This window comes from Coffea arabica, chromosome 1e, assembly GCF_036785885.1.
Source record: "Coffea arabica cultivar ET-39 chromosome 1e, Coffea Arabica ET-39 HiFi, whole genome shotgun sequence".
NCBI classification, from domain to species: Eukaryota; Viridiplantae; Streptophyta; class Magnoliopsida; order Gentianales; family Rubiaceae; genus Coffea; species Coffea arabica.
Genome location: NC_092311.1, coordinates 4,707,052 through 4,723,278, shown reverse-complemented (window position 1 = coordinate 4,723,278; position 16,227 = coordinate 4,707,052). Strand labels below are relative to the sequence as shown.

At 32.4% G+C, this 16,227-nt stretch overlaps 1 long non-coding RNA gene across 1 annotated transcript; it reads left to right on the top strand.

Moving 5' to 3' along the window:
- Positions 1–1,680: 1,680 nt before the first annotated feature.
- LOC140021152 (uncharacterized) lies at positions 1,681–3,004 on the top strand. The gene is made up of 2 exons (XR_011825109.1): positions 1,681–2,176; positions 2,717–3,004. It is a non-coding gene; the product is annotated as an uncharacterized lncRNA (long non-coding RNA).
- The last annotated feature ends 13,223 nt before the right edge of the window (positions 3,005–16,227 follow it).

Below are 16,227 nucleotides of genomic sequence, written 5' to 3'. Positions count from 1 at the left end.
TTGCTGAAGTTATTTCTTGGCTAGATCCTTAATTATCACCCATTTGATTTTAGTAATTTGTTATTTAATTTTCAGTAGCTTCTTAGATTTTATTTGAATTTCTTTGATTGTCACCTTCTGCACAAAAACACCCCCTTTGTTACTGTGAATTTGAAAAGAAACAGTTACACCCAACCCCTATGGATTCGACCCTATTTACCACTATCTACAGAAATTAACTTTAGTTGAGCAGGTTTTTATTATTGCACAGGCTGACAACCTGTCATATATCATGCTAAATGCTAAACTGGACAATTTGATGTATTTGATTGAGCAATATAGGAGTGCTGATGCTTTAAATTCCAATCATGTGATTTATGAATTGTGTAGAGGCCGCCATGCTAATTATCAATGTATACAAGCACAACATGTGGATCAATGTGATAAATTTGAGCATTATAGTTCTTATTTTGATCAATAGGGTCCTAATTGTGGTAGTTCTTCTACTTATGGTTGGGATAATCAAAGTGCTTATAATGATTTTCTATAGTTTTATGATTACCAACCCGAATTTATCTAATATGAGCCTAAACCATTTTGGGAATTAGCTATTGAAAGGTTAGTTAATGCACCTTTGTCTTGGGAGTTTGTCATAGAAAAGATAAAGAATGAATGGGAGCTATTGAATGGGAGCTTGCTATAGAAAAATTTGCCAATCAAGTGAATTTAGATATAGAAAGGCTAACTTATACAATTTTCAATTGTTTTGGTAGGGTGGAAGGAAGAATAGAAGAATTAGCTTAACATTTTGAAAGAATACATGACTGATTGCATGGTTTGTATGAAGTTATTTCAAATAGTGATATGCAAATTGACCCTATTGTGAATGGTGAAAATGTTGTATATGAAAGTAGTTCGTATTTTGATGAAAATGATGAACCTAATTTGTGTTTCAATAAGGAAGTATCCATTTCACATGATCATATCTTTGGAACTTACTTTGAACCTTAAGAGACAAGCATTAAAGGCTCGTATTTAACCCCTCTTGAGGAGTGTACTGAAAGTGTAGGTTCTAAGGACATTATTGCCCAAGAAAGAGATGTGAAGGATCCATTAATAAGCTCTCAAGTGTTACAAATGCAAGGTAATATGTATAATGCACTTGAGATTGGTAAGCCAACTCCGACTCTCAAATCATATGGATATAAGGCTCATAAGATGGAGCCACCCTTTGTAGATCTGCCATGACCTGAGTTGGTGGATTACTCTTTGATAAAACCTCCTTGATAAGGAGGGAATAAAGTCAAACTTAACGATTTTAACCAAAGCGCTTGTTGGGAGGCAACCCAATGATTTAGTATTTTTCTTGTGTTTATTGTGTTTTTCATGTTTATATAGTGTAATTTTTGTTTTATGTATTTGTAGGTTGCAACATCAACAAGGTCTTGAAAATGGTCAAAATTGCAATTTTCCTCTTAGACAAGGCATAAAGTAGTTTTGCATATACTTGCAATTTAGGCATTGCATGCATTTTGAGCATTTGATATTAATTCGAATTTAAAATGCATATATACATATATATATGTGTGTGTGTGTGTGTGTGTTTAGCTCAAAATATGGTGAATGAAGTGTGTTTGCATTATTAAGTGTTAAAATGATCTTGTTCAAACAAGAGGAAGTTGATTTGGACAATATTTTTTCTAAATGTTGAACAAAGGAGCTGATTTTGAGCCACTAGTCACAATCCCTCAGAAAAACCCCCAAGGGATTCAAACCAGGGATTCACCAGGGCAACAAAAATTCTTCTCCAAACATACTGCCCACAATCTACAGACCAAACCACTACGAATCTGCATGTGGTTTCTTGTTGGGCAGTGATTTTAAGAAGCAAAAATGGCATTTTCCCTTCATTTTCTTCTTCTTCTTCTTTGAACTGACTTCAAACTCACATACCCACTTCTTCAAATCTCCAATTTCTACTATTTGAACCCTCAAAATCACCACAAAATCACTCAAAAACATCTTGTGACCAACATTCAAGCATCAAAAATCATCAAAAACACTAACTTTTGAAGATTTGGGCCAAGAATCTTAGGGTTCTAGAACTTCATTTCTTTCAATTGGGAGCTGCTTGGGGCTAAATTTTTGGGCATTCTTGCATAATTTGGGATGTATTTTATCATTTTATAAGTCCCAAGTAAGTTTCTTGACTTTATTTGTCTCATTTAAATTTCACCATAGTTGAATTTTCTTGAATTCTTTGTGAATTTTTGGTGAAGTTTGTTGTTATTTTGATGTTTAATTGAGCTTATTTAACTTCCATAAGCATGTTCATTATTACGGTTGAAATTGGTGCAATGTGAGAAATTATGCAAAATACCATTCCTTGAATTCTTTGAAAATAGGCAATTTTCATGAGGCATTAGTTTAGCTTCATTATGCTTATTGTTAGCCTTATATAGCATTTTTTTTATGATGTATAAGTGCTTATTTTTCAATACATGAAACTAATTGTGAATTGCAAATTTTAGGTATAACGGAAAATGCAAATTCTAGAGTAATTTTAGAGCTCATAAGTTGCCTTGATTATGATGTTTTGAAGATATAATACATACTATTAGAATTATTTATGCCACTGGGTGATGATTTTCTTTTGATGAATGTGTTTCTCTTAATATTTGAAATTTTCTTGGCAACTTTGAATTGGTGCTTTAATAGTTTATATTCTTCAATTAAGGTTGCTACAAAATCAATGCCGATATTATCCAAAGGAAAAGAGAAGCAACACATACAAGAGGAGAACGCATAAGAGGAAAAGCGGCTTAGGATACAAACTCCAACTTCACCTCAATCTTAGCATGGAGATGAAATAATTCATGGGAAAAAAGTGCATCTCAACTATTCCTGACTTTGATCTTTTGACATTACATTTTGGGATAATTGCAAAAACCTCCCCTGAGGTTTCTTACACTTGCACTGACCTCCCCTATGGTTTGAAAAATTGCACTGACCTCCCCTGAACTTACTAATCCTTTGCAAATTCAATCCAAACGATTAAAATATTGTTTTAGGGAGTGAAATTATAATTTTGTACCAGATTTGCCCTTTGTGCTACATATCCAATGAATGACAAAGTACTACAAATCAATTAACAATTAATAAACTTTAAGGGGTGTAGTTTATGGGCAAATACGTATTACCTATTTAAAGTACCGACTCTTTATGAGTATTTTATTTTCAAACATTTAATTTATGATAAATATATCAATGTTTGTAAGGAAAATTCAAAAAGTGTTACAGTAGTATTCTTACAAAAAGGAAATCGGTAGGTTAATAAATATTTTTTAAAAAAAGAAATGACCCATAAAGTATTAATTCTTTATGACTTTCATCCATTAGATGAGTAAAGTATCGGCTCTTTATGAGAAATTTATTTTGAATCATTTAATTTATGTTAAATACATAAATGTTTGTAACTAAAATTGAAAAAGTGTTACATTAATATTTTTACGGAAGGAAAACTGGTAGGTTTTGTATTTAAAAAAAATTAAATATTTGAGAGTACAAATATTTGAGAGTACTAAAATTGATTTGTAGTACTTTGTCTTTCATTGGACATGTAGCACAAAGAGCAAATCTGGTACAAAATTTTAATTTCACTCCCTAAAACAATATTTTAATCGTTTGGACTGAATTTGCAAAGGATTAGTAAGTTAAAGGGATGTCAGTGCAATTTTTCAAACCACAGGGGAGGTCAGTGCAAGTGTTAGAAAACTCAGGGGAGGTTTCTGCAATTATCCCTTACATTTTTCATGAAACTTGATGTTGCTTGTAGCGTGTTTTTTCTTAGTTGTTTTACTTGAACTATAACTACTTGCTCTAGTTGAACTTCATTTTTTTTGGTATGGTTGCTGGAATGATAGGACATCGTCACATGGTCTTGATTGTCAATTGCTTCAAAATAGGGGAGTATTGCTATTCATTTTATCCTTCACATTGCGGACAATGTGAATTTTAAGCGTAAGGGAGAGGAATAGGTTTAAAGGAACAGGTGTAAATTTTTTGTGGCTTTGTGATGATGATTGTTGACTAAAATTGTATTGTGAATGTTGGAATATATTTTGGAAATACTGCCATGTTGAAATTTTTTAAAAATTTGGGTTTGTTGGTAGGGAGTTTTGCCCAGTTATAAGGGGAAAATCTGTCAAAATTTTTTCAAAATCTTTTTCAAATTTTCACTATGGCCCAAAATGTTTGAATAATGGCAACAAAAATTTGTTTCAAGAAGTTAATTTCCCTACTTGTTGAATTTTGAAATGTACTTTTGAATGATTCATTTCCCATGATCCTAAGAATTAGTCATTATGTGGTTAGAATTCTTGCATTTTAGAAAGTATATTTAGGAAAGTAGGAAGAATTATGCTTATATTTACATAATTAATGAGATTTCTCCCTTTTACTTAAATCTACAATTAAGTGATTGATACAGTTAATTAAGTGGTACTCTTCCTACTCTATATATATTGCTTTTGAGACAGATTACGTATCCTCAAAAAAATTTCAAAAAAAGGAGAAAACAAAAAAAAGAAAAAGAAAGAAAGAAAAAGAGTGTAAAATAAGAGTTTTACTCTAACTATTTTTGTACTAAATAACTGGGAGTTTTCAGCTAAAAATATCGACTTTCGCATAAAAAGATACTTGAATTAAGAGTAGTTGAGTGATTTGAGTATGCACGTATTGAGTAACCGGGGTCCTCACATAAGTGTCGATCTTTGTGTCAAATGGCGCTCTTGTAACTTAAGTATTTGTTGATATTTTGTGCGAGTAATTTCCTCTTTAACCTTAAAATTTGAGAAAAAAATGATTGTAGAATAGTGTTCATTATCTTTTAGCTGTATGAGTCATTTATTTGTGGAATTAGATTGGGGTGAGAGATTGAATTGAATACGGTTAAATTCGAGTATAATTGTCTCTGCTTTGCTAAATATTATGAGTATTTAGTATAATTTGAATGATTGCATAATGGCTAATTACTGAGTTATGGGATTTAAATTTAACAAAAAAAGTTATTTGGTTAGGCACTTGGATCATTGGTTGAGTAGTTTGTTGATATTGTTTGAGGACATGTAATGATTCAAGTGTGGGGGAGTTGATAATGGCTAAATTTGTGATATTTTTGAATGGTTTCATGTTATTTTTGAGTCAATTTGTAAGGTTAAATGGTATAAGATGTCCACATTTTGTCTCTAATTTGCACATTGAGTTGATAGATGAATTTGTTGTGATTTTATTATTTTATTTGCAAAATTTTTTTGTTTTTGTAGGTAAAATGATCAAGTTCAATTGGAAGCAAAAATGAGTCAAGATTATAAGCTTGAGAGTGGCAACAATGGCTAAAAGAAGTGGTGCAAAGGAAAAAAAAAAAGAAAAAAAGGAAAAGAAGAAGAAGAAACCATCAAGAAACCGCTCGCGGTTTCTCTCACGGTTTGTGGCTAGTGAGTTGTTTGGCACTTGCTCTGCCCAATCTCTAGGAAAATCCCTCTAGGGATTCGTCCAAGGGATTCCTGGTAGTTGCAAGTTGCTAATTTGCATGAATTTTCTTTCTTTCTTCATCTTTGGCAAGACAAAAAGGGACAACTTGTACCTATTTTTGGGGGGTTCTAGAAGCTTCTCTTTTTGACGTTTTGACTCCAATAATGCAAAACCAAGAACATATATTACATAGTTCTTCTAGTTTGAGGGTAGTTAGTTCAAGTTAGCTTGGGAAAAGAGGGAGAGTTTGGAGAAAGAAGAAAAATAACCAAAGGATTGTGTGACACAAACCCTTAACAAATTTAACTCTCTTTATTTTCTCTTGATTTAGTATAGTTTAGTGTAGTATTGTGAGTTAGTTGTGATGTATCCATGTTTGTATTGGTTCAACAAGGAGGTCAAGGGGGATGAAGAAAGAGAAGTCCAAGAAGATCTAGTGACAAGGGTTCTCTTTTTTCATATCTTTATCATTGTATTGAACTCTAAATTTGTTAATGCAAGATTTGAATTTTGTGTTTGTGATGTTATTTTAAAGTATATTTGGCTAAATTTTCTATGATTGTTTGGTGTTGATTTCTTGACTAATTGATGCTATTGTCTTGATTGAGTTATTTAGCACTTTTGCTCTTATAATCATGATTAACTGGCCATTGATTATGGTCATCTAAAGGTGTTAGATTTACAATCAGAATTGGAATTTGATACCAGTCATAAAAGTGTTAAATCTAAGGAGTACACTCACGAAAGTAGAGGTACATCTTTGTGGCTTTGTTCCATATAATTTCATAGAAGTGAATAAACTTATAGTTAATTTTATAAATATGAAAGTAAGTATGAATTGACTGTAGGTATGATGGAGGAACCTTATAACAGTCATGGAGTTGACTTTTTTCTCCAAATTCAAATAGTTAAAATTCAAAACTCCACTTGTTTTTTTGGTTTAACTTGAAATTTATTTGTTTACGTCATCAATACTTTTTTTTAAAAAAAGTGCTACAGTATTTTAAAAAAAAAGGTGCTACAGTATTTTTTTTCAAAAAATTATTCCAAATAATCATCAACACATTTTCTATGAATTCATTTCTCAATTACCATTTGAATCTCATATACATTAAATTGTTACAAAGTATTTTTCTGCAGAAATTCCAAAATATAGCAATCCAAACGGGCTTTTGGTTTAATTGCCGAGTCATTAAAAAGTGGACTAGCCTTTTTCGTGTCTAGTCAAATTAGTAAACCCAATTTGATTAAGTGGTGGGGTCACTAGGTTAACCAATTAAAATCTAAGGCCAAGCTGAGTTTAATAACTATGAGTATATAGATCTCGAAGAAAAGAGCTCGTGCGGTATATAGTTGTATAATAACAAGCTAAATTAAGAGATGTTCTTTCAGTAAAAAAAAATTTTGGGAGGCCTCTACCCATATATCCTGAAAGTGTGGTACATAAATCCAGCTAAAAGCGCTCAAGGTTGATTTAATGGAGTTTAAAGGCAATGAAAAAGATTTTAAGATTTGGGGTTTAAATTTGATTTAGTGCTCTCAACTTTTCAAGTGCTTGACCTTGCTGTCAGGATTTTATTGAGCTTTCTTAGCTTTCTTGAAAGGCTACGGTAACATGATGGATATTTTAGGATTTTGGATGTCATTTAATTATGGAGCACTGAAATTAATGCACAAGTTGCTTTAATTCCTACTCTCTCCTGCTTTTCTTCATTGTTTTGGCCGCTGATTGGTCTGCGTGCATGAACTATGTAGTCGAAGCCTTGGATTGATACACCTATTGTCACACGAACACGATATTGCATAATAGGAGAAACTTCTTGAATTTTGGAAGGATTATTTTAAATGCGCTGAGATCTTTGTAAAATTATGACATAGGACAAAAGAAAATATGATTTTAAATTTGTTCTTTGGACTTGTTGGTGTCATAAATTAGCTTAATTTGCCTTTTCCAAACTTCTTTTGGTTTAGGCAAATCTCTGAATGACCGATTTATTTTCTGAAGTACCAATAGAGAAGTGCAAGATTGGGTGCGAGGACCGAGGGTTCCACTCAATGCTTCAAGTCACTACTTGTTCAACCAGTTATTTCTCTATTAGCTTTCAAACTGTGGTATTAACAAAGTCGAAATTGCAGCAATGGTGATTGTACTTGGAGTGCTACTCACAAAAATCTTTTTCTTTTCACCTTTCTAGGACTATCAACAGGATTGGGCGAACTCAAGTACAACCCATACGGTCGACAAGAATTCACTGAGTCTTATGTTAATTGAGTCTGACAAACTTTGAATCTAAATATTAGACCCAAATTAAATGTGAATTAAAATTGGACAACTTTTAAATTTATAATAATTTATATATATAATTATAATTATTCATAAATATTAAACATATATTATACGAAATTATGTATTTAATTATGAGTTTGGATTGAGCTCAATTTGATTTCAAAGCTCATATAAAAATGTGAATCAAATTTGGGCCTTCTAGTTCAAACTTGAACGCTAAAACTCGAAAGTTTTTATTTATTTTTGTGAGTTGAGTTTGAATTTATCAAAATCGAATTTACCAAGTCAGATTGATAACCCTACTTATTTCAATATATTTTCTCGACTAGGGTGGTGAAAATTCCACCTCTCAAATTGTCGGTGGCAGTTCCACTAACACTTTTCCTTTGACATAAGATAGACCAGAAAAAAAAAAAAAAAAAACCTCCATTAATCTCACTCTATCGCCCATTAGTTAGGCTGCGCTCTTGTGCTAGAAATGTTGTCTAGGCTTTGGGAATGTAGATAACCTGGTGTGCAAGGGCAAGTTAATTATTTATTTGATCGTTTTAGTCCAAATGGCTTGGAATAATAAGGGTTGTCAAACCAATTTTCTTGTATTACAGCTTATAATATAATGATTTGATATGCAAGGTTCCGGGAGTATTGAGTGTGTTGCAAGAAGCAGGGGAGACTGAAGTAGTACTTAAAATTGGGAGAACTTGTTTAAAGAAAGGTTGCCGAAGTCATTCAAGCAAGATGTCTTATTGGCAATGGCACTTTCTTATGTCGACTTGTCAGGGGATGCTATGGCTCTGTCACCTCAAGATGTTATGTGAACTCCTTGAGAGGGCATTGAAGTTGTTGCAGGTAAGCTTCTAAAAGTGTGATCGCGAAGCCTATGCATGCATTTGCCTTATGAGTTGCATAATGAATATTGCAAGAACCATTCTTTCACTTTCCTTACTTTTAGATTGGATGCGAATCTTCTTGTTCGGAAAACCAGACCAGTTATTAGTCTTAATTATCCCTTATTCTCAATTATGTTCGATCTTGTCTATTCAAGTTTTTGTAAATGTACACTTCCAGGAAGAAGGAGCAAGTAGTCTTGCACAAGATTTGCAAGCACAGATTGACGAGGCATTGGAAGAAATAAGCCCGCGATATGTTCTAAAACTCCTGGCTTTACCCCTTGGTGAGGACTTTTGCACAAAAAGGGCGGAGGATCTTCAAGGTGTGCGCAATATTTTATGCTATGTTTTCAGAACCGGACCGGGTATCGACTCGGCCGAAGTCAGGGGTTAGGGGTCAATGGGTTCGACCGGAGGTCGATAGGGGTCGAATCGGATGACGTCATAAATAAAAATTATTTAAAAATTAAAATATTATATATAAAATATCTAATAATATGTTAATATTAATAAAGGTATATTCATATATATTTGATGTTTCAAATATATTTAACAAGAAAATACAAAGAAATTAGAACAATCAAGTAGCAATTTATGTTATTTAATAAATATTAACAAGTTTAGAATTAAAATTATGAATTTAATTGAAAAATAACATCAAATTTTAGGACAATATTTATAAAGTATGAAATATTTGAAGTATATTAATAAGTTTTAACAATTTAGGGGCCCAAAACATAATATTGAAAAGATTGAGTTTTTTTAAAAAAAAATACCTATTGAACCAGAAAAATCGATTTTTTCCCGGTCAAACCCGGTCAAATCCGGTTTTTGACCGGCTTTGACCGAGCTTTCAATTTCCGATTTTTTACCATGATTCGGACCGGACACTTGGCCGGTTCTCGGTTCGACCGGCCGGTCCGGTCCGAGTTTCAAAACAGAGATTTTTTGGGCTGTTGGAGGAGGAGTGCTGCTGCCATTTCTGGGGGATTTATTCGTGAAGATTTTATGAATGAGGCGTTCCTGCGTATGACAGCAGCAGAACAGGTGACCAATTGCATTTTCTTGTTTACAAGGAAAATGTAGCTCTAAGTTTTTCCTACTGTGAAGTTTTACTTTTTTTTTTTTTGGGGGGGGGGGGGGGGTTGGGTAGTAATACTTAACTTTTACTTTATAAATAATTTTTTCATAGCACGTTCCTTATGGATATCGGGTAGGGATGTTTTTGCGTACAAGTGTACACGTGGTAAATCATGGGCAGCCGATCGGCCTTTTCTCCTTTTTTTTTTTTTTTTTTGAGGGAACTGTTCGTCTTCAGTATGAATTCCATTACTCTGCCAATCCAGCAACGCATCTCACCAAGATGTTTCTGAAATTCTTGGGAGTCGAAATCCAACACAGAGACAGTCTTTTATAAGTCATTTATTTGCAACACTAAGTAAGGTTTTGCTTCTTAATTTATGTTTCAAAAAACCAACAGAACAAGGATTTCATAACTTAGATTAAGCCCCTAAATAGGAACTAGTAACAATTTCATAGTCCATTTCGTAGTCCCCTAAAGATCTGACGTGAAGCCCGTATATCTACCGAGAACTAAACATAACCATAGTCATATAGATCAAATCTTAATGGTCTTAATTGATGCGCTTGGAGGTTGCGGAAGGTTTAGGGGCAGCAGCAGCACGGGCTTTAGGGGCAGCAGCAGTAGTGACTTTCTTGATCTTGATTTCAGCCTCGTACTTAGTAGTGCGCCCTTTAACTTTGTCATCAAGCTTGACAGCAGACTTCCACTTCACTTCTTCTTTGAACACTTTGTTGCCGTTCCCCTTGTCGACAAACTCCCCTCTGCGGGATTGGGTCACCTTGCTTGAGCCACCACCACCATGCTTTTTATACACAGTTTTTGTGGTCTCTTCGACCTCAAATGACTCGGTAGTGCGCCCTTTAACTTTGTCATCAACCTTGACAGCAGACTTGCACTTCACTTCTTCCTTGAACACTTTGTTGCCGTTCCCCTTGTCGGCAAACTCCACTCTGCGGGATTGGGTCACCTTGCTTGAGCCACCACCACCATGCTTTTTACACACAGTTTTTGTGGTCTCTTCGACCTCAAATGACTCGGTTATACCACTCTTGCTTCCGGCGCACACCACCGCACCAGGCCCAAACGAACCCTTTTTTCCTGACATCTTTTTTTTTTTTTTGGTTCCTTTCCTTCTTCTCTTTGTGCTAGTCTAGACTAGAGAGAAAATGACAATAGCAGGTGGGCAAAATGAGAATGATGGATTTGCATTACAGGAGGCTACTGATAAGGCTTTATATAAGACGAGAAGGACTTAAGGAGTCTCGTGGTCTTCCAAATTCTATAAATACTTTATTTTTACTTTTTATTTTTTTAAAATTTTTCCTTAGCTACCAGACACACGCATCTCACTTTACCCTCTAACCTTTAATTTTGTTCACTTAACTCTTATAGGACAAAATTACCCTTCTATTATTTTAACTTTTCATTTATCTTTGTTCCTCTCTTTTATTTCTTTTTCTCTTTCTTCTTTCTTTCATCCTTCCCAGTAGAAAACTCCATCTCAACGAAATTTTTTATTTTGAGTTTGTAATTGCATTTTTGGGTGAATGTTTAAAAGGTATCAAAAACTAATTTTGATTTTTTGTATGATGTCATGTGTCACAAATTTTAATTAATGATTATTAATCGGGTCACAATTTCATCTTATGATATTTTCTTGAGAATAAAATAAGAAACTAGAAAGGAAAGAGAAAAAACCAAAATTCAAAAAAATGAAAGGCTAAAAAATTTGTATTTTAGAAAAGTGATTTGAATATATTTTTAATCATTTAAAAAGAAAATAGATCTTTGCAATTCCTCTTTTTTAATTGCAATCATTAAGATGAAAATTTTTGTGGAAAAGAGGAAGAATTAAAGAAAGAAAAAAGAGGCAAAGAAAATAAAAGAGCACAAAAGGAGAAAGGAAAAAATACAAGAGAAAAATAAGAGTTTAGAATAATAAAGAGACAATTTTGTTCAATGGGGATAAAGTGAGACAAAAAAATGGTTAGAGGGTAAAATGAGAAATAAGGTATACTTTAAGGAGATTAATTATAATTAACCTTTTTTTTACTAACAAATGAGTTGAATTGCTATTTACCTTTTTTTAGTATGATTGCGGTTAATTTGGCCTTGTTTGGCAAGTAAATTTTTGCCAAATTTGCCTGCTATAAGTTTTTTCACAATTTTGGTCCTGTTTGACAAGTGAGTTTTTTGGATATTTATCTAAATCTTTACTGTAACTTACTATAGAAGTTTTTTAAAAAAATTTTGAAGTGTGTAAATTTTTGAATATTTTGAAGTGTATAGTTTAAAAATTTTGAAATTTTTTTTGAGATTACTGTAGTTAAAGTTTTTAAAAAACTTGTAGCAGACAAACTTAGCAAAAAACTCAAGTGCCAAATAGGTTAGTTATAAGGTTACTGTAGTTAAAGTTTTTAAAAAACTTGTAGCAGATAAACTTGGCAAAAAACTCAAGTGCCAAATAGAGTAGTTATAATAACCTCAAAAAACTTCTCGAAATTTTTAAACTATACATTTCAAAATATCCAAAAATTTATATAATTCAAAATTTTTTTTATAATTTCTATAATAAGTTACAATAAAATTTTAAATAAATATTAAAAAACTCACTTACCTGTCCCTCTCTGGTGGAACTTACCCAATTATTCAATCAGAAAAAAGGATGAAGGCCCCAGCAACAACAGTGATGAAGGAAGCTCACGAGAAAATGCCAAGCAACTTACATTGCAAAAGCTCCCTGACCAAACAAACAACCAATGGCCGCCTACATTGACCAAACTTATTATTGTCATGGCCGACAAAATTTAGTCCAGGCTTTCATACAGCTATTCTTTATCAAATCATGCAACATATATTTATTTGTAAACCAAATCTTGTAACAAATATTTGGAATGATTTTTTAAAAATACTGTAATAATTTTTAATCTGATGTATGTAAGATAAATAAATAATTAAAAAATATTTTGATAATATAAATAAATAAATTTTGACAAATTATTTATTATCCAAACAAACCCATTAAAACCAAATGACACATTAGTATGAACAGAGACTATTTATAGATTCCATTCCGAGGTTAGATAACTATGAACAGAGTCTTTTAGAAGTTTGTATCCAAAGAGCAAAAAATTCCTTTACTAACTTAAATATATGCATTTACCATTACATTTGTTAAGTACTACGTTGGCAATAATTCATACAACAATTCAGAGATTTCAGTAACAGGCCCAGCATTGAATCAGAAAAAGACGAAGGTAGGAGTTTATTTAGATGATTTATTTGAGATAATTACTGTAGCACTTTTTATGATGTGAAGTATGCGAGATGAAAAGGTGATTGAAATTTGTGAAGTAAATCATTTTACTTGAAATTATCTCAATCCGAACAAATGATTAAGAAAGCTCGGGCGAAAATGCCAAAGCAACTTCCATTGCAAAAGCATCCAATTTCCTATTGAATTGAAGCCCTGCACTACACTGATTGAGGACTCCTTATTTGTCACATAATTATTTCTTGTACCAAAACATAGAGTAGTCGAAGTTGAGTTGGACCGCAGCGTTGTCAATGTCAGCATAAATATCTCATGTGATTAGGGTGGCTCTACACCTCGAATGCAACAAACGTAGTACAATTTAAGCATGGGTTTGTGTTGTAATTAATGTATGCCAATAAAATTCATTGTGTGATTGTAAAAAAAATGGGTGATTGATTATGACTCGTCTAATTATAAGGAAATAGAATAAAAATTATCTCTTAATTTTTTAAATTGGAGAATAAAAGAAGCCGGCGACTTGTAATTAACTTATTATACAGAAAAAAAAAATTATGTTGTTTCTGCAGATTTATAAATTTTTGGTGTGAAAAATTTTTTATTTGCTTAAAAATAAAAATTTGAAAAATGTAATTTGGAATCAAAGAGAGAAGATAGGGGAAAAAAACTATCAACATAGTAGAGAGTTATTTCTGTCTTTGAGGAGATTAAGTGCACAAAAATTAGGGAGTAGTAAAGTGAAAAACAAGGCATAACTTACAGGGATAAATTGTCATTAACCCATATTATTATGTGATCTCAACTTCAAAGGTGGAACAAATAATATGGACCATTAACGGTTGTGTATAGGGCATTAATTAAGAACATCTTTAGCTTAAACTCTTGACAAGCGAATGGTTCTACATCTATCACTAGTTTTAACTTTTAGGACCTCCTCAAGGATCAGTAATTTAGACTAAATAAAGGTTTATTATTTTTTTATGCAAACTGGATAATGTTTCAAGTTTATCCATCTCTAAAAGGACTAACAGATTAGGTGAATTGCCATTTTCCTTTTTTCCATGTCTTTGCCATCACACGTTATTGTCCCAACAACCATTCAGACAGTTTCAGATTAAAGGGCTCCAGCATTTACTCAAAAAAAATTTTTTTTTTTTTAAATGAAGGCCCCAGCATCAAGAATGATTGAGAAACTCAGGTGAAATTGACAAGTAACTTCCAATGAAAAAGCGTCCGACTTTGATAACCTTTCTTGGAAAGCCATTTTCCCTGAAAAAAATTTTGACGTTTTTTCATAAGCACATTTTTCAATTATTTTTATATTTTATGTATATCAAATTATTATAATATATTTTTTTACAAATACTCTAGAAAATAACAATCCAAATGAAAAAGTAGCATTCCACTTTGACGCGGATTCATGACTTTCAATTGGTTACATCATGAACCATTTTTTTTTTCTTGTCAACGGACCAGCGCTGCATTTGGGAGGCAAGAAATGATAAGAAAGGAAAGGTTTTGGATGGATATATATCAATTTCTGTCATTTGGGAGAAAGGGTGGGAAAGAAAATAAAAGAATTGGACAGATTTTGATTTCCCTCCAGAGTAAAAAATGGTAGGAAATGGAGAAGCCTAAAGTATACTTTCACAATATGACAGTTTTTTACCCGTAAAAAGTTTCTAGGCAAAGTTAAATTTCCATGACTTCTAGCTTCCTTATAAAACCCCAGTCAATAAAAAAATTCATCTCACTCTTCCTTCTCTTGACCACTAACACTCTGGCGGAGCGAAAATAGAGAAACTATTTGTGCCCTCTTTTTGCTTCAAGATCAGGTAACCTCCTCTTCTATTCACAGTTTCTTCATAGTATTATGGATACATTGACATGGGGTATGTGATGGAATTCCTTTTTGTCATATGAATTTCCATAATTCCTTAATGAATTAAATATAAAATTTCACATGTTTTAGTTGTTTCCTGGACACTTGATTACTTGATAGCTTATTTGAATCATTATAGGGCTTCAATAATTTTTCAAAATTATCTCTCTTCAATAATATCTAACAATCCTGGACGACAAGTAGGATGAGAGATTATGATGTATGTATTTCTAGGAAAGTTCGTTAATTTGCATTTAGATCAAAGTTTAAACAAGTTGGATAATTGATAATTTATTCCCGTTGAATCGTACTTAGTACTGATCTTAATCACTTACAACTATGATCAGATTATCACCAATTAATGGCTTGGCATAATCCCTCACAACAACTTTTGCCGGTTCTTTTAGTTGGAGTAATATACTCGTAAGGCAGCATACGACATGAAATAATTGATTTTTTTTTCCCAACTAGTATTGGGTGGCAAACTATGATCATATTTTAAGGACTTCGTATATATAGTAAGGTTGTGTGGATAGCAACAAATTAGGAGATTTTATTATTTTAGTTAACTACTAACTCATAAAAACAAATACACTAACATTAATACTTTTAGATGGATAAGGAATCACACGAAGATTCAAATCAGTTTCACATTCAACAAAAACCATGACAATTAGTTGGTGTTCACGTTATTTGCCATGTAACAAAATTGATCATGCCTCAAAGGATTTGTTGTGCAAATTATGTAGATCGACCCATTGGGTATCGATCTAAACAAAGTCAGAATGTGCAAAAGGAAATATTGATGCAACTTAGAACAAATTAGATGTGTAGGTTCGACAAACATTGACAAAAAATTCCTAATTTTGGCAAACTTGGATACATAAACTTAAACAGTGATGTGAGGTGAAAAACTAGGGGCAACATGGTAGAACACTGGTCTAGGGGAATTATATGATAATTATAGTTTAGAAGGAGTAAATTAATAAGCTCTTGACTTAAACCTGAAGGTGTTTAAATTTCCTTTGGCTTAAAGGTGTTTAAACCTGAAGCTGTCAGTTTTGTTGCAATTATTTACTTTAGAAGAACTTTTTAATATAAGGGCACAGTTGTAAAATAACAAGGTAGGCAATCCTTTCTTTTCACTTCTCTCAAGTCCCAAACAAAAAAAAAAAAAATCGTTTCTTTTCTTTTCCTTTTTAAGTTCCCAAACAACATTGAAAGAAACTTGTCTAACTTAATTAGACAAACATTCTTTATGTTTATATATATATATATATATATATATATATATATATA